This window comes from Microcebus murinus, chromosome 14 (genome assembly GCF_040939455.1).
Source record: "Microcebus murinus isolate Inina chromosome 14, M.murinus_Inina_mat1.0, whole genome shotgun sequence".
NCBI lineage: Eukaryota > Metazoa > Chordata > Mammalia > Primates > Cheirogaleidae > Microcebus > Microcebus murinus.
This window is the reverse complement of record NC_134117.1, coordinates 81,450,293-81,475,057: the sequence shown is the minus strand read 5'-3', so window position 1 is coordinate 81,475,057 and position 24,765 is coordinate 81,450,293. Positions and strand designations below refer to the sequence as shown.

The window sequence follows — 24,765 nt, the reverse complement described above, 5'->3', positions numbered from 1 at the left end:
TGTGGCCCGGTCCAAGGGGCCTGGGCCTGGCCGGGGCTGCATTGGACCCCGACCACCCTGGCGTGTGGACTCGCTAAAAATCGGCCATTTGATATTGGATTCCAGCTTCATTGAGGTCATTTCACTAATGAGTGCACCGGAAAGAGTTTCCTAATCCATCTGTGAGGGTGGCAACTGAAAGAGAATTTGAAAGCTGACAGAATAGGCGAGGGAAGGCATAGGAGATTTCCACACCCAGCAAGGAAGCCTTTCCCGAAATGGAAGAAAGAAACGAGCAAACAGAGACACCGGTAGCCCGCCCGGAAAAGAGTCTGCCCCCGAGAGAAAGCACCCTGACCAGGTTCACCCGTGGGTGGGTGGCGAGCTAGCGGCGTTCAGAAGAGCGAGGCCCGCAGTCTGTGCGGAAGACACCTGCACTCGGGTGTGTGTGGCGGCCCGATTCACAAGCAGCTCTAGATGTTAAACCAAGGAGAAGCCAGGGAGTTCCCAAGGCCCCAGGTGTCCTCAGCCCACGACTGGCTGCTGTGGGAATGCGAAGCCCGGCTCCTTGTCTCAGAGCGGGGTTCCCAGGAGGATCAGGCTGAAGCTGGGACTTGGCCTCAAAGTGTCCCCTCGCATGGCCACCCCCTTCCCCTTCCTGCTCCTCTACTCCTGGTGCCCCTCCATCCAGGGGCCAGACCTTAAAGAGTCACCGCAAGAGAATCCTGGTCCCAAAGGAGCCTTCTGGGGGACCGGTGCTGAGAGAGGTTGTGGGCATGGCCCGCTGGGGCTCTGCCCGACCCAGGGCTGAGAGATGCCACCTCCCAGCTCTGGGTCCCTGCAGGAAGTGTTGGCAAGCACAGGGCCAGTCCCCCAAAGGCCCAGGTACAGGGAGCCCAGGCCAAGCAGCCTGTGGAAGAAGCCACTTGCCGTGCCACCCCGGGAACAGGACTGCAGGCCCCGGCCCTTCCCACCTCCTCCTCCTCCTCCTCCTCCCCCCCCCGCGCCCCCCCCCGGACATGGCACAGGGCTCAGAGACACCTCAGACTCTTGCTACCCAAGGTGCAAAGGGCATCAGTTGCTCCTCCAAACCCCCCCCCCGCCCAGCAGACCACGTTGTCCAGCCAGCCCCCGGGCCTCCCTGGGGTGCCCAGCACAAAAGTGCAGACACCCACCGGACCCTCAGTCTCAGCTTTCGGATGTTTTTGCCACTCTAAGGACCCGCAGGCCCGCTGGGCCTTCGGGCAGGACAGAGAGCCCCGGGATCCGACGTGGAGAGCTGCGTGTACGTGTACGTACGTCCCCATCAGGAGGCGGTCCCCACCTCCGCGGCTCTCCCCTTGCGGGGAGCGGCAGCCCCAGCCGGCAGCCACAGGGCCTCAGGGAAGACACCAGGCTGGGCCCCCCGCGGCACAGCGGGGGCACGTCCCCCGCACTCGACTTAGGGAAGGCTGCTGGAGACTGCTGCGGCCACCCTGCTGCCGGGTTTCTGGAGGGCTTCCTGGAAGCAGCCTCCACACCAAGCCCTTGGAAGGCCCAGGCGACGGAGGAGCCGGTCAGGCAGGGGCCGAGGACGGTGAGAGGCCGGGCGGGAAGGAGCATGTCAGGCAGGGGCAGAGGACGGTGACAGGCCGGGCGGGGAGGAGCCGGTCAGGCGGGGGCCCAGGACAGTGACGGGCCTGGCCGGGGAGGAGTGCGTCAGGCAGGGGCAGAGGAGACGGGCTGGGTAAGGGGTAGGGTGACAGTTAGGGCACAATTCACAATCGCAAAGACGTGGAAGCGACCCGAGTGCCCATCCATCCAGGAGTGCATTAATAAAATGTGGCGCGTGGACACCACGGAGTGCCATTCGGCTGTGAGGAGCAGCGGTGAGAGGGCGCCTCTCGTGTTCTCCTGGCCAGAGCTGGAACCCGTTCCAGTAAGCCAGGTATCCCAAGAATGGACACACGAGCACCACGTGAGCGCGCTCACCAGCAAATTGGTACGAACGGATGGACACCTAAGTGGACGGAGAGGAATCACCTTCATCGGGTGGGTGTCGGGCGGGTGGGGGGAGGCGATGGGCATCCACATCCATTAGGAATGGGGTGGGTGCGCACCGACTGGGGGATGGGCGCACTTGAAGCTCTGACCCCAGGGGGGAGGCTTGGAGAGGGCAACTGTACCCGACCTTAACACTGGTACCCCCACAATACGCTGGAACAACATGAGAGGTATATGAATGAGAACACAGGGGGGAGGGGTGCACGGGCAACACATGTCACCTGAATACTTGTACTCCCATCATCTGCTTGAAAAGAGAGAGAAAAGAAAATGCAATCATAGAGGTAAGAGACACTTTTTAAAAATCATGAATCCGAAGAGAAAAGTAAAAGGAGGCCTGTGGAGCAGGTCTGGGTGTGACTCCGGATCCCCCAACATCAGGTGCCACCACCAAAGATTCCTGCGTGGAGCCCATAGAACCCCCAAAAGCAACGGGACGAGTTCTGGTCACATACTCCCTCAAAATGACATCCTGGCCTTCTTCTGGAACTCCCTCCCCTCTCAGACTCTCAAGGTTTTCTCCAGCGTGTCGGTTCCCACAGAGCAGACCTTTGGACTGAGACCTGACAGTCCAGATGCCACGCATGCTGCCGCGTGGCGGCGGTGTCGCGGCTTGGGACAAGAGGAGGCCCCACGGTGCGGGCTGAGGCGCCAGGCAGCGCGGCGGGCGCTGAGGGTTGGGGTCACCCCCACCCCGGGCCGCCGCCGCGCTCCCAGAAAGGGGACAGAACAAGAGGCAAAAAAAAAAAAAAAAAAAAAAGAAGCAGCCTGTGGCCCCCGGTATTCCCAGGCAGTCTCCCATCCAAGTACTGACCGGGCCCGACCCTGCTTAGCTTCCGAGACCAGACGAGATCGGGGGCGTTCAGGGTGGTGTGGCCCTAGACGGCGGCGGAGGGCGCCCCTGCCCCGCTCAAGAAGCCGAGCCTCTCTGCGCTTTCCCCCCCGCCGCCGCCGCCGCCGCCGCCGCCGCCGCCGCCGCCTCCCGCCCCAGGCCCCGCGCCGGGCCGGGCCTGTTGAGTTCGCCGGCCGGGTCCCGTGGGCTCCCAGGGACGGGGGTGATGGGCGGGGCGGGGCGGGGGGCTGTCTCTCTATACACACACACACACACTCACACTCACTCACACTCACACAAGATGCGCCTCCACGGCTGGACTCGCCAAGGTGGAGCCCTCCCAGCCCCCCTCGTCTCCTCGCCCGGCCTCCTTCACCTACCCGCTGCCCACCCCCAGCGCGTCGCCGCCGCTGACGCTGACTGCGCACGCGCGCGCCCTTTGACCCCAGCCAGGGGCCGCCCTCCCCCACAACCCCTTTCAGCTGTGCCCCCCCTCGCCCTGTGGGTGGGCTGCCGCCTATTCCCCCGGGCCAGGGCTGGGGCACAGCGCAAGGGGGAGGGGAGCCAGTGTATGGGGCGTCTCTCTCTGGGGATGTGTCCCATGGGTGGGGTGGGGTGGCGTGGTTTGTGGGGCGCTGAAGAAATCAGTCCCCTCCATCTCCTACCTCTGGAAAACGCCCAAGCCCGTGGAGAACCGCCGGCACCGCTTCGTGGGGGCCGGGACCCTCCTCTGTGTCCTCCTGTGGCCCGGTCCAAGGGGCCTGGGCCTGGCCGGGGCTGCATTGGACCCCGACCACCCTGGCGTGTGGACTCGCTAAAAATCGGCCATTTGATATTGGATTCCAGCTTCATTGAGGTCATTTCACTAATGAGTGCACCGGAAAGAGTTTCCTAATCCATCTGTGAGGGTGGCAACTGAAAGAGAATTTGAAAGCTGACAGAATAGGCGAGGGAAGGCATAGGAGATTTCCACACCCAGCAAGGAAGCCTTTCCCGAAATGGAAGAAAGAAACGAGCAAACAGAGACACCGGTAGCCCGCCCGGAAAAGAGTCTGCCCCCGAGAGAAAGCACCCTGACCAGGTTCACCCGTGGGTGGGTGGCGAGCTAGCGGCGTTCAGAAGAGCGAGGCCCGCAGTCTGTGCGGAAGACACCTGCACTCGGGTGTGTGTGGCGGCCCGATTCACAAGCAGCTCTAGATGTTAAACCAAGGAGAAGCCAGGGAGTTCCCAAGGCCCCAGGTGTCCTCAGCCCACGACTGGCTGCTGTGGGAATGCGAAGCCCGGCTCCTTGTCTCAGAGCGGGGTTCCCAGGAGGATCAGGCTGAAGCTGGGACTTGGCCTCAAAGTGTCCCCTCGCATGGCCACCCCCTTCCCCTTCCTGCTCCTCTACTCCTGGTGCCCCTCCATCCAGGGGCCAGACCTTAAAGAGTCACTGCAAGAGAATCCTGGTCCCAAAGGAGCCTTCTGGGGGACCGGTGCTGAGAGAGGTTGTGGGCATGGCCCGCTGGGGCTCTGCCCGACCCAGGGCTGAGAGATGCCACCTCCCAGCTCTGGGTCCCTGCAGGAAGTGTTGGCAAGCACAGGGCCAGTCCCCCAAAGGCCCAGGTGCAGGGAGCCCAGGCCAAGCAGCCTGTGGAAGAAGCCACTTGCCGTGCCACCCCGGGAACAGGACTGCAGGCCCCGGCCCTTCCCACCTCCTCCTCCTCCTCCTCCTCCCCCCCCCCGCGCCCCCCCCCGGACATGGCACAGGGCTCAGAGACACCTCAGACTCTTGCTACCCAAGGTGCAAAGGGCATCAGTTGCTCCTCCAAACCCCCCCCCGCCCAGCAGACCACGTTGTCCAGCCAGCCCCCGGGCCTCCCTGGGGTGCCCAGCACAAAAGTGCAGACACCCACCGGACCCTCAGTCTCAGCTTTCGGATGTTTTTGCCACTCTAAGGACCCGCAGGCCCGCTGGGCCTTCGGGCAGGACAGAGAGCCCCGGGATCCGACGTGGAGAGCTGCGTGTACGTACGTCCCCATCAGGAGGCGGTCCCCACCTCCGCGGCTCTCCCCTCGCGGGGAGCGGCAGCCCCAGCCGGCAGCCGCAGGGCATCAGGGAAGACACCAGGCTGGGCCCCCCGCGGCACAGCGGGGGCACGTCCCCCTTACTCGACTTAGGGAAGGCTGCTGGAGACTGCTGCGGCCACCCTGCTGCCGGGTTTCTGGAGGGCTTCCTGGAAGCAGCCTCCACACCAAGCCCTTGGAAGGCCCAGGCGACGGAGGAGCCGGTCAGGCAGGGGCCGAGGACGGTGAGAGGCCGGGCGGGAAGGAGCATGTCAGGCAGGGGCAGAGGACGGTGACAGGCCGGGCGGGGAGGAGCCGGTCAGGCGGGGGCCCAGGACAGTGACGGGCCTGGCCGGGGAGGAGTGCGTCAGGCAGGGGCAGAGGAGACGGGCTGGGTAAGGGGTAGGGTGACAGTTAGGGCACAATTCACAATCGCAAAGACGTGGAAGCGACCCGAGTGCCCATCCATCCAGGAGTGCATTAATAAAATGTGGCGCGTGGACACCACGGAGTGCCATTCGGCTGTGAGGAGCAGCGGTGAGAGGGCGCCTCTCGTGTTCTCCTGGCCAGAGCTGGAACCCGTTCCAGTAAGCCAGGTATCCCAAGAATGGACACACGAGCACCACGTGAGCGCGCTCACCAGCAAATTGGTACGAACGGATGGACACCTAAGTGGACGGAGAGGAATCACCTTCATCGGGTGGGTGTCGGGCGGGTGGGGGGAGGCGATGGGCATCCACATCCATTAGGAATGGGGTGGGTGCGCACCGACTGGGGGATGGGCGCACTTGAAGCTCTGACCCCAGGGGGGAGGCTTGGAGAGGGCAACTGTACCCGACCTTAACACTGGTACCCCCACAATACGCTGGAACAACATGAGAGGTATATGAATGAGAACACAGGGGGGAGGGGTGCACGGGCAACACATGTCACCTGAATACTTGTACTCCCATCATCTGCTTGAAAAGAGAGAGAAAAGAAAATGCAATCATAGAGGTAAGAGACACTTTTTAAAAATCATGAATCCGAAGAGAAAAGTAAAAGGAGGCCTGTGGAGCAGGTCTGGGTGTGACTCCGGATCCCCCAACATCAGGTGCCACCACCAAAGATTCCTGCGTGGAGCCCATAGAACCCCCAAAAGCAACGGGACGAGTTCTGGTCACATACTCCCTCAAAATGACATCCTGGCCTTCTTCTGGAACTCCCTCCCCTCTCAGACTCTCAAGGTTTTCTCCAGCGTGTCTGTTCCCACAGAGCAGACCTTTGGTCTGAGACCTGACAGTCCAGATGCCACGCATGCTGCCGCGTGGCGGCGGTGTCGCGGCTTGGGACAAGAGGAGGCCCCACGGTGCGGGCTGGGGCGCCAGGCAGCGCGGCGGGCGCTGAGGGTTGGGGTCACCCCCACCCCGGGCCGCCGCCGCGCTCCCAGAAAGGGGACAGAACAAGAGGCAAAAAAAAAAAAAAAAAAGAAGCAGCCTGTGGCCCCCGGTATTCCCAGGCGGTCTCCCATCCAAGTACTGACCGGGCCCGACCCTGCTTAGCTTCCGAGACCACACGAGATCGGGGGCGTTCAGGGTGGTGTGGCCCTAGACGGCGGCGGAGGGCGCCCCTGCCCCGCTCAAGAAGCCGAGCCTCTCTGCGCTTTCCCGCCGCCGCCGCCGCCGCCGCCGCCGCCGCCGCCGCCGCCGCCGCCGCCGCCGCCTCCCGCCCCAGGCCCCGCGCCGGGCCGGGCCTGTTGAGTTCGCCGGCCGGGTCCCGTGGGCTCCCAGGGACGGGGGTGATGGGCGGGGCGGGGCGGGGGGCTGTCTCTCTATACACACACACACACACTCACACTCACTCACACTCACACAAGATGCGCCTCCACGGCTGGACTCGCCAAGGTGGAGCCCTCCCAGCCCCCCTCGTCTCCTCGCCCGGCCTCCTTCACCTACCCGCTGCCCACCCCCAGCGCGTCGCCGCCGCTGACGCTGACTGCGCACGCGCGCGCCCTTTGACCCCAGCCAGGGGCCGCCCTCCCCCACAACCCCTTTCAGCTGTGCCCCCCCTCGCCCTGTGGGTGGGCTGCCGCCTATTCCCCCGGGCCAGGGCTGGGGCACAGCGCAAGGGGGAGGGGAGCCAGTGTATGGGGCGTCTCTCTCTGGGGATGTGTCCCATGGGTGGGGTGGGGTGGCGTGGTTTGTGGGGCGCTGAAGAAATCAGTCCCCTCCATCTCCTACCTCTGGAAAACGCCCAAGCCCGTGGAGAACCGCCGGCACCGCTTCGTGGGGGCCGGGACCCTCCTCTGTGTCCTCCTGTGGCCCGGTCCAAGGGGCCTGGGCCTGGCCGGGGCTGCATTGGACCCCGACCACCCTGGCGTGTGGACTCGCTAAAAATCGGCCATTTGATATTGGATTCCAGCTTCATTGAGGTCATTTCACTAATGAGTGCACCGGAAAGAGTTTCCTAATCCATCTGTGAGGGTGGCAACTGAAAGAGAATTTGAAAGCTGACAGAATAGGCGAGGGAAGGCATAGGAGATTTCCACACCCAGCAAGGAAGCCTTTCCCGAAATGGAAGAAAGAAACGAGCAAACAGAGACACCGGTAGCCCGCCCGGAAAAGAGTCTGCCCCCGAGAGAAAGCACCCTGACCAGGTTCACCCGTGGGTGGGTGGCGAGCTAGCGGCGTTCAGAAGAGCGAGGCCCGCAGTCTGTGCGGAAGACACCTGCACTCGGGTGTGTGTGGCGGCCCGATTCACAAGCAGCTCTAGATGTTAAACCAAGGAGAAGCCAGGGAGTTCCCAAGGCCCCAGGTGTCCTCAGCCCACGACTGGCTGCTGTGGGAATGCGAAGCCCGGCTCCTTGTCTCAGAGCGGGGTTCCCAGGAGGATCAGGCTGAAGCTGGGACTTGGCCTCAAAGTGTCCCCTCGCATGGCCACCCCCTTCCCCTTCCTGCTCCTCTACTCCTGGTGCCCCTCCATCCAGGGGCCAGACCTTAAAGAGTCACCGCAAGAGAATCCTGGTCCCAAAGGAGCCTTCTGGGGGACCGGTGCTGAGAGAGGTTGTGGGCATGGCCCGCTGGGGCTCTGCCCGACCCAGGGCTGAGAGATGCCACCTCCCAGCTCTGGGTCCCTGCAGGAAGTGTTGGCAAGCACAGGGCCAGTCCCCCAAAGGCCCAGGTGCAGGGAGCCCAGGCCAAGCAGCCTGTGGAAGAAGCCACTTGCCGTGCCACCCCGGGAACAGGACTGCAGGCCCCGGCCCTTCCCACCTCCTCCTCCTCCTCCTCCTCCCCCCCCCGCGCCCCCCCCCGGACATGGCACAGGGCTCAGAGACACCTCAGACTCTTGCTACCCAAGGTGCAAAGGGCATCAGTTGCTCCTCCAAACCCCCCCCCGCCCAGCAGACCACGTTGTCCAGCCAGCCCCCGGGCCTCCCTGGGGTGCCCAGCACAAAAGTGCAGACACCCACCGGACCCTCAGTCTCAGCTTTCGGATGTTTTTGCCACTCTAAGGACCCGCAGGCCCGCTGGGCCTTCGGGCAGGACAGAGAGCCCCGGGATCCGACGTGGAGAGCTGCGTGTACGTACGTCCCCATCAGGAGGCGGTCCCCACCTCCGCGGCTCTCCCCTCGCGGGGAGCGGCAGCCCCAGCCGGCAGCCGCAGGGCATCAGGGAAGACACCAGGCTGGGCCCCCCGCGGCACAGCGGGGGCACGTCCCCCGCACTCGACTTAGGGAAGGCTGCTGGAGACTGCTGCGGCCACCCTGCTGCCGGGTTTCTGGAGGGCTTCCTGGAAGCAGCCTCCACACCAAGCCCTTGGAAGGCCCAGGCGACGGAGGAGCCGGTCAGGCAGGGGCCGAGGACGGTGAGAGGCCGGGCGGGAAGGAGCATGTCAGGCAGGGGCAGAGGACGGTGACAGGCCGGGCGGGGAGGAGCCGGTCAGGCGGGGGCCCAGGACAGTGACGGGCCTGGCCGGGGAGGAGTGCGTCAGGCAGGGGCAGAGGAGACGGGCTGGGTAAGGGGTAGGGTGACAGTTAGGGCACAATTCACAATCGCAAAGACGTGGAAGCGACCCGAGTGCCCATCCATCCAGGAGTGCATTAATAAAATGTGGCGCGTGGACACCACGGAGTGCCATTCGGCTGTGAGGAGCAGCGGTGAGAGGGCGCCTCTCGTGTTCTCCTGGCCAGAGCTGGAACCCGTTCCAGTAAGCCAGGTATCCCAAGAATGGACACACGAGCACCACGTGAGCGCGCTCACCAGCAAATTGGTACGAACGGATGGACACCTAAGTGGACGGAGAGGAATCACCTTCATCGGGTGGGTGTCGGGCGGGTGGGGGGAGGCGATGGGCATCCACATCCATTAGGAATGGGGTGGGTGCGCACCGACTGGGGGATGGGCGCACTTGAAGCTCTGACCCCAGGGGGGAGGCTTGGAGAGGGCAACTGTACCCGACCTTAACACTGGTACCCCCACAATACGCTGGAACAACATGAGAGGTATATGAATGAGAACACAGGGGGGAGGGGTGCACGGGCAACACATGTCACCTGAATACTTGTACTCCCATCATCTGCTTGAAAAGAGAGAGAAAAGAAAATGCAATCATAGAGGTAAGAGACACTTTTTAAAAATCATGAATCCGAAGAGAAAAGTAAAAGGAGGCCTGTGGAGCAGGTCTGGGTGTGACTCCGGATCCCCCAACATCAGGTGCCACCACCAAAGATTCCTGCGTGGAGCCCATAGAACCCCCAAAAGCAACGGGACGAGTTCTGGTCACATACTCCCTCAAAATGACATCCTGGCCTTCTTCTGGAACTCCCTCCCCTCTCAGACTCTCAAGGTTTTCTCCAGCGTGTCGGTTCCCACAGAGCAGACCTTTGGTCTGAGACCTGACAGTCCAGATGCCACGCATGCTGCCGCGTGGCGGCGGTGTCGCGGCTTGGGACAAGAGGAGGCCCCACGGTGCGGGCTGGGGCGCCAGGCAGCGCGGCGGGCGCTGAGGGTTGGGGTCACCCCCACCCCGGGCCGCCGCCGCGCTCCCAGAAAGGGGACAGAACAAGAGGCAAAAAAAAAAAAAAAAAAGAAGCAGCCTGTGGCCCCCGGTATTCCCAGGCGGTCTCCCATCCAAGTACTGACCGGGCCCGACCCTGCTTAGCTTCCGAGACCACACGAGATCGGGGGCGTTCAGGGTGGTGTGGCCCTAGACGGCGGCGGAGGGCGCCCCTGCCCCGCTCAAGAAGCCGAGCCTCTCTGCGCTTTCCCGCCGCCGCCGCCGCCGCCGCCGCCGCCGCCGCCGCCGCCGCCGCCTCCCGCCCCAGGCCCCGCGCCGGGCCGGGCCTGTTGAGTTCGCCGGCCGGGTCCCGTGGGCTCCCAGGGACGGGGGTGATGGGCGGGGCGGGGCGGGGGGCTGTCTCTCTATACACACACACACACACTCACACTCACTCACACTCACACAAGATGCGCCTCCACGGCTGGACTCGCCAAGGTGGAGCCCTCCCAGCCCCCCTCGTCTCCTCGCCCGGCCTCCTTCACCTACCCGCTGCCCACCCCCAGCGCGTCGCCGCCGCTGACGCTGACTGCGCACGCGCGCGCCCTTTGACCCCAGCCAGGGGCCGCCCTCCCCCACAACCCCTTTCAGCTGTGCCCCCCCTCGCCCTGTGGGTGGGCTGCCGCCTATTCCCCCGGGCCAGGGCTGGGGCACAGCGCAAGGGGGAGGGGAGCCAGTGTATGGGGCGTCTCTCTCTGGGGATGTGTCCCATGGGTGGGGTGGGGTGGCGTGGTTTGTGGGGCGCTGAAGAAATCAGTCCCCTCCATCTCCTACCTCTGGAAAACGCCCAAGCCCGTGGAGAACCGCCGGCACCGCTTCGTGGGGGCCGGGACCCTCCTCTGTGTCCTCCTGTGGCCCGGTCCAAGGGGCCTGGGCCTGGCCGGGGCTGCATTGGACCCCGACCACCCTGGCGTGTGGACTCGCTAAAAATCGGCCATTAGATATTGGATTCCAGCTTCATTGAGGTCATTTCACTAATGAGTGCACCGGAAAGAGTTTCCTAATCCATCTGTGAGGGTGGCAACTGAAAGAGAATTTGAAAGCTGACAGAATAGGCGAGGGAAGGCATAGGAGATTTCCACACCCAGCAAGGAAGCCTTTCCCGAAATGGAAGAAAGAAACGAGCAAACAGAGACACCGGTAGCCCGCCCGGAAAAGAGTCTGCCCCCGAGAGAAAGCACCCTGACCAGGTTCACCCGTGGGTGGGTGGCGAGCTAGCGGCGTTCAGAAGAGCGAGGCCCGCAGTCTGTGCGGAAGACACCTGCACTCGGGTGTGTGTGGCGGCCCGATTCACAAGCAGCTCTAGATGTTAAACCAAGGAGAAGCCAGGGAGTTCCCAAGGCCCCAGGTGTCCTCAGCCCACGACTGGCTGCTGTGGGAATGCGAAGCCCGGCTCCTTGTCTCAGAGCGGGGTTCCCAGGAGGATCAGGCTGAAGCTGGGACTTGGCCTCAAAGTGTCCCCTCGCATGGCCACCCCCTTCCCCTTCCTGCTCCTCTACTCCTGGTGCCCCTCCATCCAGGGGCCAGACCTTAAAGAGTCACCGCAAGAGAATCCTGGTCCCAAAGGAGCCTTCTGGGGGACCGGTGCTGAGAGAGGTTGTGGGCATGGCCCGCTGGGGCTCTGCCCGACCCAGGGCTGAGAGATGCCACCTCCCAGCTCTGGGTCCCTGCAGGAAGTGTTGGCAAGCACAGGGCCAGTCCCCCAAAGGCCCAGGTGCAGGGAGCCCAGGCCAAGCAGCCTGTGGAAGAAGCCACTTGCCGTGCCACCCCGGGAACAGGACTGCAGGCCCCGGCCCTTCCCACCTCCTCCTCCTCCTCCTCCTCCCCCCCCCGCGCCCCCCCCCCGGACATGGCACAGGGCTCAGAGACACCTCAGACTCTTGCTACCCAAGGTGCGAAGGGCATCAGTTGCTCCTCCAACCCCCCCCCGCCCAGCAGACCACGTTGTCCAGCCAGCCCCCGGGCCTCCCTGGGGTGCCCAGCACAAAAGTGCAGACACCCACCGGACCCTCAGTCTCAGCTTTCAGATGTTTTTGCCACTCTAAGGACCCGCAGGCCCGCTGGGCCTTCGGGCAGGACAGAGAGCCCCGGGATCCGACGTGGAGAGCTGCGTGTACGTACGTCCCCATCAGGAGGCGGTCCCCACCTCCGCGGCTCTCCCCTCGCGGGGAGCGGCAGCCCCAGCCGGCAGCCGCAGGGCATCAGGGAAGACACCAGGCTGGGCCCCCCGCGGCACAGCGGGGGCACGTCCCCCGCACTCGACTTAGGGAAGGCTGCTGGAGACTGCTGCGGCCACCCTGCTGCCGGGTTTCTGGAGGGCTTCCTGGAAGCAGCCTCCACACCAAGCCCTTGGAAGGCCCAGGCGACGGAGGAGCCGGTCAGGCAGGGGCCGAGGACGGTGAGAGGCCGGGCGGGAAGGAGCATGTCAGGCAGGGGCAGAGGACGGTGACAGGCCGGGCGGGGAGGAGCCGGTCAGGCGGGGGCCCAGGACAGTGACGGGCCTGGCCGGGGAGGAGTGCGTCAGGCAGGGGCAGAGGAGACGGGCTGGGTAAGGGGTAGAGTGACAGTTAGGGCACAATTCACAATCGCAAAGACGTGGAAGCGACCCGAGTGCCCATCCATCCAGGAGTGCATTAATAAAATGTGGCGCGTGGACACCACGGAGTGCCATTCGGCTGTGAGGAGCAGCGGTGAGAGGGCGCCTCTCGTGTTCTCCTGGCCAGAGCTGGAACCCGTTCCAGTAAGCCAGGTATCCCAAGAATGGACACACGAGCACCACGTGAGCGCGCTCACCAGCAAATTGGTACGAACGGATGGACACCTAAGTGGACGGAGAGGAATCACCTTCATCGGGTGGGTGTCGGGCGGGTGGGGGGAGGCGATGGGCATCCACATCCATTAGGAATGGGGTGGGTGCGCACCGACTGGGGGATGGGCGCACTTGAAGCTCTGACCCCAGGGGGGAGGCTTGGAGAGGGCAACTGTACCCGACCTTAACACTGGTACCCCCACAATACGCTGGAACAACATGAGAGGTATATGAATGAGAACACAGGGGGGAGGGGTGCACGGGCAACACATGTCACCTGAATACTTGTACTCCCATCATCTGCTTGAAAAGAGAGAGAAAAGAAAATGCAATCATAGAGGTAAGAGACACTTTTTAAAAATCATGAATCCGAAGAGAAAAGTAAAAGGAGGCCTGTGGAGCAGGTCTGGGTGTGACTCCGGATCCCCCAACATCAGGTGCCACCACCAAAGATTCCTGCGTGGAGCCCATAGAACCCCCAAAAGCAACGGGACGAGTTCTGGTCACATACTCCCTCAAAATGACATCCTGGCCTTCTTCTGGAACTCCCTCCCCTCTCAGACTCTCAAGGTTTTCTCCAGCGTGTCTGTTCCCACAGAGCAGACCTTTGGTCTGAGACCTGACAGTCCAGATGCCACGCATGCTGCCGCGTGGCGGCGGTGTCGCGGCTTGGGACAAGAGGAGGCCCCACGGTGCGGGCTGAGGCGCCAGGCAGCGCGGCGGGCGCTGAGGGTTGGGGTCACCCCCACCCCGGGCCGCCGCCGCGCTCCCAGAAAGGGGACAGAACAAGAGGCAAAAAAAAAAAAAAAAAAAAAAGAAGCAGCCTGTGGCCCCCGGTATTCCCAGGCAGTCTCCCATCCAAGTACTGACCGGGCCCGACCCTGCTTAGCTTCCGAGACCAGACGAGATCGGGGGCGTTCAGGGTGGTGTGGCCCTAGACGGCGGCGGAGGGCGCCCCTGCCCCGCTCAAGAAGCCGAGCCTCTCTGCGCTTTCCCGCCGCCGCCGCCGCCGCCTCCCGCCCCAGGCCCCGCGCCAGGCCGGGCCTGTTGAGTTCGCCGGCCGGGTCCCGTGGGCTCCCAGGGACGGGGGTGATGGGCGGGGCGGGGCGGGGGGCTGTCTCTCTATACACACACACACACACTCACACTCACTCACACTCACACAAGATGCGCCTCCACGGCTGGACTCGCCAAGGTGGAGCCCTCCCAGCCCCCCTCGTCTCCTCGCCTGGCCTCCTTCACCTACCCGCTGCCCACCCCCAGCGCGTCGCCGCTGCTGACGCTGACTGCGCACGCGCGCGCGCCCTTTGACCCCAGCCAGGGGCCGCCCTCCCCCACAACCCCTTTCAGCTGTGCCCCCCCTCGCCCTGTGGGTGGGCTGCCGCCTATTCCCCCGGGCCAGGGCTGGGGCACAGCGCAAGGGGGAGGGGAGCCAGTGTATGGGGCGTCTCTCTCTGGGGATGTGTCCCATGGGTGGGGTGGGGTGGCGTGGTTTGTGGGGCGCTGAAGAAATCAGTCCCCTCCATCTCCTACCTCTGGAAAACGCCCAAGCCCGTGGAGAACCGCCGGCACCGCTTCGTGGGGGCCGGGACCCTCCTCTGTGTCCTCCTGTGGCCCGGTCCAAGGGGCCTGGGCCTGGCCTGGGCTGCATTGGACCCCGACCACCCTGGCGTGTGGACTCGCTAAAAATCGGCCATTAGATATTGGATTCCAGCTTCATTGAGGTCATTTCACTAATGAGTGCACCGGAAAGAGTTTCCTAATCCATCTGTGAGGGTGGCAACTGAAAGAGAATTTGAAAGCTGACAGAATAGGCGAGGGAAGGCATAGGAGATTTCCACACCCAGCAAGGAAGCCTTTCCCGAAATGGAAGAAAGAAACGAGCAAACAGAGACACCGGTAGCCCGCCCGGAAAAGAGTCTGCCCCCGAGAGAAAGCACCCTGACCAGGTTCACCCGTGGGTGGGTGGCGAGCTAGCGGCGTTCAGAAGAGCGAGGCCCGCAGTCTGTGCGGAAGACACCTGCACTCGGGTGTGTGTGGCGGCCCGATTCACAAGCAGCTCTAGATGTTAAACCAAGGAGAAGCCAGGGAGTTCCCAAGGCCCCAGGTGTCCTCAGCCCACGACTGGCTGCTGTGGGAATGCGAAGCCCGGCTCCTTGTCTCAGAGCGGGGTTCCCAGGAGGATCAGGCTGAAGCTGGGACTTGGCCTCAAAGTGTCCCCTCGCATGGCCACCCCCTTCCCCTTCCTGCTCCTCTACTCCTGGTGCCCCTCCATCCAGGGGCCAGACCTTAAAGAGTCACCGCAAGAGAATCCTGGTCCCAAAGGAGCCTTCTGGGGGACCGGTGCTGAGAGAGGTTGTGGGCATGGCCCGCTGGGGCTCTGCCCGACCCAGGGCTGAGAGATGCCACCTCCCAGCTCTGGGTCCCTGCAGGAAGTGTTGGCAAGCACAGGGCCAGTCCCCCAAAGGCCCAGGTGCAGGGAGCCCAGGCCAAGCAGCCTGTGGAAGAAGCCACTTGCCGTGCCACCCCGGGAACAGGACTGCAGGCCCCGGCCCTTCCCACCTCCTCCTCCTCCTCCTCCTCCCCCCCCCGCGCCCCGCCCCCGGACATGGCACAGGGCTCAGAGACACCTCAGACTCTTGCTACCCAAGGTGCGAAGGGCATCAGTTGCTCCTCCAACCCCCCCCGCCCAGCAGACCACGTTGTCCAGCCAGCCCCCGGGCCTCCCTGGGGTGCCCAGCACAAAAGTGCAGACACCCACCGGACCCTCAGTCTCAGCTTTCGGATGTTTTTGCCACTCTAAGGACCCGCAGGCCCGCTGGGCCTTCGGGCAGGACAGAGAGCCCCGGGATCCGACGTGGAGAGCTGCGTGTACGTACGTCCCCATCAGGAGGCGGTCCCCACCTCCGCGGCTCTCCCCTCGCGGGGAGCGGCAGCCCCAGCCGGCAGCCGCAGGGCATCAGGGAAGACACCAGGCTGGGCCCCCCGCGGCACAGCGGGGGCACGTCCCCCGCACTCGACTTAGGGAAGGCTGCTGGAGACTGCTGCGGCCACCCTGCTGCCGGGTTTCTGGAGGGCTTCCTGGAAGCAGCCTCCACACCAAGCCCTTGGAAGGCCCAGGCGACGGAGGAGCCGGTCAGGCAGGGGCCGAGGACGGTGAGAGGCCGGGCGGGAAGGAGCATGTCAGGCAGGGGCAGAGGACGGTGACAGGCCGGGCGGGGAGGAGCCGGTCAGGCGGGGGCCCAGGACAGTGACGGGCCTGGCCGGGGAGGAGTGCGTCAGGCAGGGGCAGAGGAGACGGGCTGGGTAAGGGGTAGAGTGACAGTTAGGGCACAATTCACAATCGCAAAGACGTGGAAGCGACCCGAGTGCCCATCCATCCAGGAGTGCATTAATAAAATGTGGCGCGTGGACACCACGGAGTGCCATTCGGCTGTGAGGAGCAGCGGTGAGAGGGCGCCTCTCGTGTTCTCCTGGCCAGAGCTGGAACCCGTTCCAGTAAGCCAGGTATCCCAAGAATGGACACACGAGCACCACGTGAGCGCGCTCACCAGCAAATTGGTACGAACGGATGGACACCTAAGTGGACGGAGAGGAATCACCTTCATCGGGTGGGTGTCGGGCGGGTGGGGGGAGGCGATGGGCATCCACATCCATTAGGAATGGGGTGGGTGCGCACCGACTGGGGGATGGGCGCACTTGAAGCTCTGACCCCAGGGGGGAGGCTTGGAGAGGGCAACTGTACCCGACCTTAACACTGGTACCCCCACAATACGCTGGAACAACATGAGAGGTATATGAATGAGAACACAGGGGGGAGGGGTGCACGGGCAACACATGTCACCTGAATACTTGTACTCCCATCATCTGCTTGAAAAGAGAGAGAAAAGAAAATGCAATCATAGAGGTAAGAGACACTTTTTAAAAATCATGAATCCGAAGAGAAAAGTAAAAGGAGGCCTGTGGAGCAGGTCTGGGTGTGACTCCGGATCCCCCAACATCAGGTGCCACCACCAAAGATTCCTGCGTGGAGCCCATAGAACCCCCAAAAGCAACGGGACGAGTTCTGGTCACATACTCCCTCAAAATGACATCCTGGCCTTCTTCTGGAACTCCCTCCCCTCTCAGACTCTCAAGGTTTTCTCCAGCGTGTCTGTTCCCACAGAGCAGACCTTTGGTCTGAGACCTGACAGTGCAGATGCCACGCATGCTGCCGCGTGGCGGCGGTGTCGCGGCTTGGGACAAGAGGAGGCCCCACGGTGCGGGCTGAGGCGCCAGGCAGCGCGGCGGGCGCTGAGGGTTGGGGTCACCCCCACCCCGGGCCGCCGCCGCGCTCCCAGAAAGGGGACAGAACAAGAGGCAAAAAAAAAAAAAAAAAAAAAGAAGCAGCCTGTGGCCCCCGGTATTCCCAGGCGGTCTCCCATCCAAGTACTGACCGGGCCCGACCCTGCTTAGCTTCCGAGACCAGACGAGATCGGGGGGCGTTCAGGGTGGTGTGGCCCTAGACGGCGGCGGAGGGCGCCCCTGCCCCGCTCAAGAAGCCGAGCCTCTCTGCGCTTTCCCCCCGCCGCCGCCGCCGCCGCCGCCGCCGCCGCCGCCGCCGCCGCCGCCGCCGCCGCCTCCGCCGCCGCCGCCGCCGCCTCCCGCCCCAGGCCCCGCGCCGGGCCGGGCCTGTTGAGTTCGCCGGCCGGGTCCCGTGGGCTCCCAGGGACGGGGGTGATGGGCGGGGCGGGGCGGGGGGCTGTCTCTCTATACACACACACACACACTCACACTCACTCACACTCACACAAGATGCGCCTCCACGGCTGGACTCGCCAAGGTGGAGCCCTCCCAGCCCCCCTCGTCTCCTCGCCCGGCCTCCTTCACCTACCCGCTGCCCACCCCCAGCGCGTCGCCGCCGCTGACGCTGACTGCGCACGCGTGCGCCCTTTGACCCCAGCCAGGGGCCGCCCTCCCCCACAACCCCTTTCAGCTGTGCCCCCCCTCGCCCTGTGGGTGGGCTGCCGCCTATTCCCCCGGGCCAGGGCTGGGGCACAGCGCAAGGGGGAGGGGAGCCAGTGTATGGGGCGTCTCTCTCTGGGGATGTGTCCCATGGGTGGGGTGGGGTGGCGTGGTTTGTGGGGCGCTGAAGAAATCAGTCCCCTCCATCTCCTACCTCTGGAAAACGCCCAAGCCCGTGGAGAACCGCCGGCACCGCTTCGTGGGGGCCGGGACCCTCCTCTGTGTCCTCCTGTGGCCCGGTCCAAGGGGCCTGGGCCTGGCCGGGGCTGCATTGGACCCCGACCACCCTGGCGTGTGGACTCGCTAAAAATCGGCCATTTGATATTGGATTCCAGCTTCATTGAGGTCATTTCACTAATGAGTGCACCGGAAAGAGTTTCCTAATCCATCTGTGAGGGTGGCAACTGAAAGAGAATTTGAAAGCTGACAGAATAGGCGAGGGAAGGCATAGGAGATTTCCACACCCAGCAAGGAAGCCTTTCCCGAAATGGAAGAAAGAAACGAGCAAACAGAGACACCGGTAGCCCGCCCGGAAAAGAGTCTGCCCCCGAGAGAAAGCACCCTGACCAGGTTCACCCGTGGGTGGGTGGCGAGCTAGCGGCGTTCAGAAGAGCGAGGCCCGCAGTCTGTGCGGAAGACACCTGCACTCGGGTGTGTGTGGCGGCCCGATTCACAAGCAGCTCTAGATGTTAAACCAAGGAGAAGCCAGGGAGTTCCCAAGGCCCCAGGTGTCCTCAGCCCACGACTGGCTGCTGTGGGAATGCGAAGCCCGGCTCCTTGTCTCAGAGCGGGGTTCCCAGGAGGATCAGGCTGAAGCTGGGACTTGGCCTCAAAGTGTCCCCTCGCATGGCCACCCCCTTCCCCTTCCTGCTCCTCTACTCCTGGTGCCCCTCCATCCAGGGGCCAGACCTTAAAGAGTCACCGCAAGAGAATCCTGGTCCCAAAGGAGCCTTCTGGGGGACCGGTGCTGAGAGAGGTTGTGGGCATGGCCCGCTGGGGCTCTGCCCGACCCAGGGCTGAGAGATGCCACCTCCCAGCTCTGGGTCCCTGCAGGAAGTGTTGGCAAGCACAGGGCCAGTCCCCCAAAGGCCCAGGTACAGGGAGCCCAGGCCAAGCAGCCTGTGGAAGAAGCCACTTGCCGTGCCACCCCGGGAACAGGACTGCAGGCCCCGGCCCTTCCCACCTCCTCCTCCTCCTCCTCCTCCCCCCCCCCGCGCCCCCCCCCGGACATGGCACAGGGCTCAGAGACACCTCAGACTCTTGCTACCCAAGGTGCAAAGGGCATCAGTTGCTCCTCCAAACCCCCCCCCCGCCCAGCAGACCACGTTGTCCAGCCAGCCCCCGGGCCTCCCTGGGGTGCCCAGCACAAAAGTGCAGACACCCACCGGACCCTCAGTCTCAGCTTTCGGATGTTTTTGCCACTCTAAGGACCCGCAGGCCCGCTGGGCCTTCGGGCAGGACAGAGAGCCCCGGGATCCGACGTGGAGAGCTGCGTGTACGTGTACGTACGTCCCCATCAGGAGGCGGTCCCCACCTCCGCGGCTCTCCCCTTGCGGGGAGCGGCAGCCCCAGCCGGCAGCCACAGGGCCTCAGGGAAGACACCAGGCTGGGCCCCCCGCGGCACACTCGACTTAGGGAAGGCTGCTGGAGACTGCTGCGGCCACCCTGCTGCCGGGTTTCTGGAGGGCTTCCTGGAAGCAGCCTCCACACCAAGCCCTTGGAAGGCCCAGGCGACGGAGGAGCCGGTCAGGCAGGGGCCGAGGACGGTGAGAGGCCGGGCGGGAAGGAGCATGTCAGGCAGGGGCAGAGGACGGTGACAGGCCGGGCGGGGAGGAGCCGGTCAGGCGGGGGCCCAGGACAGTGACGGGCCTGGCCGGGGAGGAGTGCGTCAGGCAGGGGCAGAGGAGACGGGCTGGGTAAGGGGTAGGGTGACAGTTAGGGCACAATTCACAATCGCAAAGACGTGGAAGCGACCCGAGTGCCCATCCATCCAGGAGTGCATTAATAAAATGTGGCGCGTGGACACCACGGAGTGCCATTCGGCTGTGAGGAGCAGCGGTGAGAGGGCGCCTCTCGTGTTCTCCTGGCCAGAGCTGGAACCCGTTCCAGTAAGCCAGGTATCCCAAGAATGGACACACGAGCACCACGTGAGCGCGCTCACCAGCAAATTGGTACGAACGGATGGACACCTAAGTGGACGGAGAGGAATCACCTTCATCGGGTGGGTGTCGGGCGGGTGGGGGGAGGCGATGGGCATCCACATCCATTAGGAATGGGGTGGGTGCGCACCGACTGGGGGATGGGCGCACTTGAAGCTCTGACCCCAGGGGGGAGGCTTGGAGAGGGCAACTGTACCCGACCTTAACACTGGTACCCCCACAATACGCTGGAACAACATGAGAGGTATATGAATGAGAACACAGGGGGGAGGGGTGCACGGGCAACACATGTCACCTGAATACTTGTACTCCCATCATCTGCTTGAAAAGAGAGAGAAAAGAAAATGCAATCATAGAGGTAAGAGACACTTTTTAAAAATCATGAATCCGAAGAGAAAAGTAAAAGGAGGCCTGTGGAGCAGGTCTGGGTGTGACTCCGGATCCCCCAACATCAGGTGCCACCACCAAAGATTCCTGCGTGGAGCCCATAGAACCCCCAAAAGCAACGGGACGAGTTCTGGTCACATACTCCCTCAAAATGACATCCTGGCCTTCTTCTGGAACTCCCTCCCCTCTCAGACTCTCAAGGTTTTCTCCAGCGTGTCTGTTCCCACAGAGCAGACCTTTGGTCTGAGACCTGACAGTGCAGATGCCACGCATGCTGCCGCGTGGCGGCGGTGTCGCGGCTTGGGACAAGAGGAGGCCCCACGGTGCGGGCTGAGGCGCCAGGCAGCGCGGCGGGCGCTGAGGGTTGGGGTCACCCCCACCCCGGGCCGCCGCCGCGCTCCCAGAAAGGGGACAGAACAAGAGGCAAAAAAAAAAAAAAAAAAAAAAAGAAGCAGCCTGTGGCCCCCGGTATTCCCAGGCAGTCTCCCATCCAAGTACTGACCGGGCCCGACCCTGCTTAGCTTCCGAGACCAGACGAGATCGGGGGCGTTCAGGGTGGTGTGGCCCTAGACGGCGGCGGAGGGCGCCCCTGCCCCGCTCAAGAAGCCGAGCCTCTCTGCGCTTTCCCGCCGCCGCCGCCGCCGCCTCCCGCCCCAGGCCCCGCGCCAGGCCGGGCCTGTTGAGTTCGCCGGCCGGGTCCCGTGGGCTCCCAGGGACGGGGGTGATGGGCGGGGCGGGGCGGGGGGCTGTCTCTCTATACACACACACACACACTCACACTCACTCACACTCACACAAGATGCGCCTCCACGGCTGGACTCGCCAAGGTGGAGCCCTCCCAGCCCCCCTCGTCTCCTCGCCCGGCCTCCTTCACCTACCCGCTGCCCACCCCCAGCGCGTCGCCGCCGCTGACGCTGACTGCGCACGCGCGCGCCCTTTGACCCCAGCCAGGGGCCGCCCTCCCCCACAACCCCTTTCAGCTGTGCCCCCCCTCGCCCTGTGGGTGGGCTGCCGCCTATTCCCCCGGGCCAGGGCTGGGGCACAGCGCAAGGGGGAGGGGAGCCAGTGTATGGGGCGTCTCTCTCTGGGGATGTGTCCCATGGGTGGGGTGGGGTGGCGTGGTTTGTGGGGCGCTGAAGAAATCAGTCCCCTCCATCTCCTACCTCTGGAAAACGCCCAAGCCCGTGGAGAACCGCCGGCACCGCTTCGTGGGGGCCGGGACCCTCCTCTGTGTCCTCCTGTGGCCCGGTCCAAGGGGCCTGGGCCTGGCCGGGGCTGCATTGGACCCCGACCACCCTGGCGTGTGGACTCGCTAAAAATCGGCCATTAGATATTGGATTCCAGCTTCATTGAGGTCATTTCACTAATGAGTGCACCGGAAAGAGTTTCCTAATCCATCTGTGAGGGTGGCAACTGAAAGAGAATTTGAAAGCTGACAGAATAGGCGAGGGAAGGCATAGGAGATTTCCACACCCAGCAAGGAAGCCTTTCCCGAAATGGAAGAAAGAAACGAGCAAACAGAGACACCGGTAGCCCGCCCGGAAAAGAGTCTGCCCCCGAGAGAAAGCACCCTGACCAGGTTCACCCGTGGGTGGGTGGCGAGCTAGCGGCGTTCAGAAGAGCGAGGCCCGCAGTCTGTGCGGAAGACACCTGCACTCGGGTGTGTGTGGCGGCCCGATTCACAAGCAGCTCTAGATGTTAAACCAAGGAGAAGCCAGGGAGTTCCCAAGGCCCCAGGTGTCCTCAGCCCACGACTGGCTGCTGTGGGAATGCGAAGCCCGGCTCCTTGTCTCAGAGCGGGGTTCCCAGGAGGATCAGGCTGAAGCTGGGACTTGGCCTCAAAGTGTCCCCTCGCATGGCCACCCCCTTCCCCTTCCTGCTCCTCTACTCCTGGTGCCCCTCCATCCAGGGGCCAGACCTTAAAGAGTCACCGCAAGAGAATCCTGGTCCCAAAAGAGCCTTCTGGGGGACCGGTGCTGAGAGAGGTTGTGGGCATGGCCCGCTGGGGCTCTGCCCGACCCAGGGCTGAGAGATGCCACCTCCCAGCTCTGGGTCCCTGCAGGAAGTGTTGGCAAGCACAGGGCCAGTCCCCCAAAGGCCCAGGTGCAGGGAGCCCAGGCCAAGCAGCCTGTGGAAGAAGCCACTTGCCGTGCCACCCCGGGAACAGGACTGCAGGCCCCGGCCCTTCCCACCTCCTCCTCCTCCTCCTCCTCCCCCCCCCGCGCCCCCCCCCCCGGACATGGCACAGGGCTCAGAGACACCTCAGACTCTTGCTACCCAAGGTGCGAAGGGCATCAGTTGCTCCTCCAACCCCCCCCCCGCCCAGCAGACCACGTTGTCCAGCCAGCCCCCGGGCCTCCCTGGGGTGCCCAGCACAAAAGTGCAGACACCCACCGGACCCTCAGTCTCAGCTTTCGGATGTTTTTGCCACTCTAAGGACCCGCAGGCCCGCTGGGCCTTCGGGCAGGACAGAGAGCCCCGGGATCCGACGTGGAGAGCTGCGTGTACGTACGTCCCCATCAGGAGGCGGTCCCCACCTCCGCGGCTCTCCCCTCGCGGGGAGCGGCAGCCCCAGCCGGCAGCCGCAGGGCCTCAGGGAAGACACCAGGCTGGGCCCCCCGCGGCACAGCGGGGGCACGTCCCCCGCACTCGACTTAGGGAAGGCTGCTGGAGACTGCTGCGGCCACCCTGCTGCCGGGTTTCTGGAGGGCTTCCTGGAAGCAGCCTCCACACCAAGCCCTTGGAAGGCCCAGGCGACGGAGGAGCCGGTCAGGCAGGGGCCGAGGACGGTGAGAGGCCGGGCGGGAAGGAGCATGTCAGGCAGGGGCAGAGGACGGTGACAGGCCGGGCGGGGAGGAGCCGGTCAGGCGGGGGCCCAGGACAGTGACGGGCCTGGCCGGGGAGGAGTGCGTCAGGCAGGGGCAGAGGAGACGGGCTGGGTAAGGGGTAGAGTGACAGTTAGGGCACAATTCACAATCGCAAAGACGTGGAAGCGACCCGAGTGCCCATCCATCCAGGAGTGCATTAATAAAATGTGGCGCGTGGACACCACGGAGTGCCATTCGGCTGTGAGGAGCAGCGGTGAGAGGGCGCCTCTCGTGTTCTCCTGGCCAGAGCTGGAACCCGTTCCAGTAAGCCAGGTATCCCAAGAATGGACACACGAGCACCACGTGAGCGCGCACACCAGCAAATTGGTACGAACGGATGGACACCTAAGTGGACGGAGAGGAATCACCTTCATCGGGTGGGTGTCGGGCGGGTGGGGGGAGGCGATGGGCATCCACATCCATTAGGAATGGGGTGGGTGCGCACCGACTGGGGGATGGGCGCACTTGAAGCTCTGACCCCAGGGGGGAGGCTTGGAGAGGGCAACTGTACCCGACCTTAACACTGGTACCCCCACAATACGCTGGAACAACATGAGAGGTATATGAATGAGAACACAGGGGGGAGGGGTGCACGGGCAACACATGTCACCTGAATACTTGTACTCCCATCATCTGCTTGAAAAGAGAGAGAAAAGAAAATGCAATCATAGAGGTAAGAGACACTTTTTAAAAATCATGAATCCGAAGAGAAAAGTAAAAGGAGGCCTGTGGAGCAGGTCTGGGTGTGACTCCGGATCCCCCAACATCAGGTGCCACCACCAAAGATTCCTGCGTGGAGCCCATAGAACCCCCAAAAGCAACGGGACGAGTTCTGGTCACATACTCCCTCAAAATGACATCCTGGCCTTCTTCTGGAACTCCCTCCCCTCTCAGACTCTCAAGGTTTTCTCCAGCGTGTCTGTTCCCACAGAGCAGACCTTTGGTCTGAGACCTGACAGTCCAGATGCCACGCATGCTGCCGCGTGGCGGCGGTGTCGCGGCTTGGGACAAGAGGAGGCCCCACGGTGCGGGCTGAGGCGCCAGGCAGCGCGGCGGGCGCTGAGGGTTGGGGTCACCCCCACCCCGGGCCGCCGCCGCGCTCCCAGAAAGGGGACAGAACAAGAGGCAAAAAAAAAAAAAAAAAAAAAAAGAAGCAGCCTGTGGCCCCCGGTATTCCCAGGCAGTCTCCCATCCAACTACTGACCGGGCCCGACCCTGCTTAGCTTCCGAGACCAGACGAGATCGGGGGCGTTCAGGGTAGTGTGGCCCTAGACGGCGGCGGAGGGCGCCCCTGCCCCGCTCAAGAAGCCGAGCCTCTCTGCGCTTTCCCCCCGCCGCCGCCGCCGCCGCCGCCGCCGCCGCCGCCGCCGCCTCCCGCCCCAGGCCCCGCGCCGGGCCGGGCCTGTTGAGTTCGCCGGCCGGGTCCCGTGGGCTCCCAGGGACGGGGGTGATGGGCGGGGCGGGGCGGGGGGCTGTCTCTCTATACACACACACACACACTCACACTCACTCACACTCACACAAGATGCGCCTCCACGGCTGGACTCGCCAAGGTGGAGCCCTCCCAGCCCCCCTCGTCTCCTCGCCCGGCCTCCTTCACCTACCC

The 24,765-nt window shown here is 63.9% G+C and overlaps 7 pseudogenes; all 7 read right to left on the bottom strand.

Moving 5' to 3' along the window:
* Positions 1–2,787: 2,787 nt before the first annotated feature.
* On the bottom strand, positions 2,788–2,906 carry LOC142876110 (uncharacterized; annotated as a pseudogene).
* Positions 2,907–6,372: 3,466 nt separating this feature from the next.
* LOC142876019 (uncharacterized) lies at positions 6,373–6,491 on the bottom strand (annotated as a pseudogene).
* Positions 6,492–9,970: 3,479 nt separating this feature from the next.
* LOC142876018 (uncharacterized) lies at positions 9,971–10,089 on the bottom strand (annotated as a pseudogene).
* Positions 10,090–13,563: 3,474 nt separating this feature from the next.
* On the bottom strand, positions 13,564–13,682 carry LOC142876109 (uncharacterized; annotated as a pseudogene).
* Positions 13,683–17,129: 3,447 nt separating this feature from the next.
* LOC142876225 (uncharacterized) lies at positions 17,130–17,249 on the bottom strand (annotated as a pseudogene).
* A 3,496-nt stretch (positions 17,250–20,745) lies between these two features.
* LOC142876108 (uncharacterized) lies at positions 20,746–20,864 on the bottom strand (annotated as a pseudogene).
* Positions 20,865–24,314: 3,450 nt separating this feature from the next.
* On the bottom strand, positions 24,315–24,433 carry LOC142876298 (uncharacterized; annotated as a pseudogene).
* Positions 24,434–24,765: the final 332 nt, after the last annotated feature.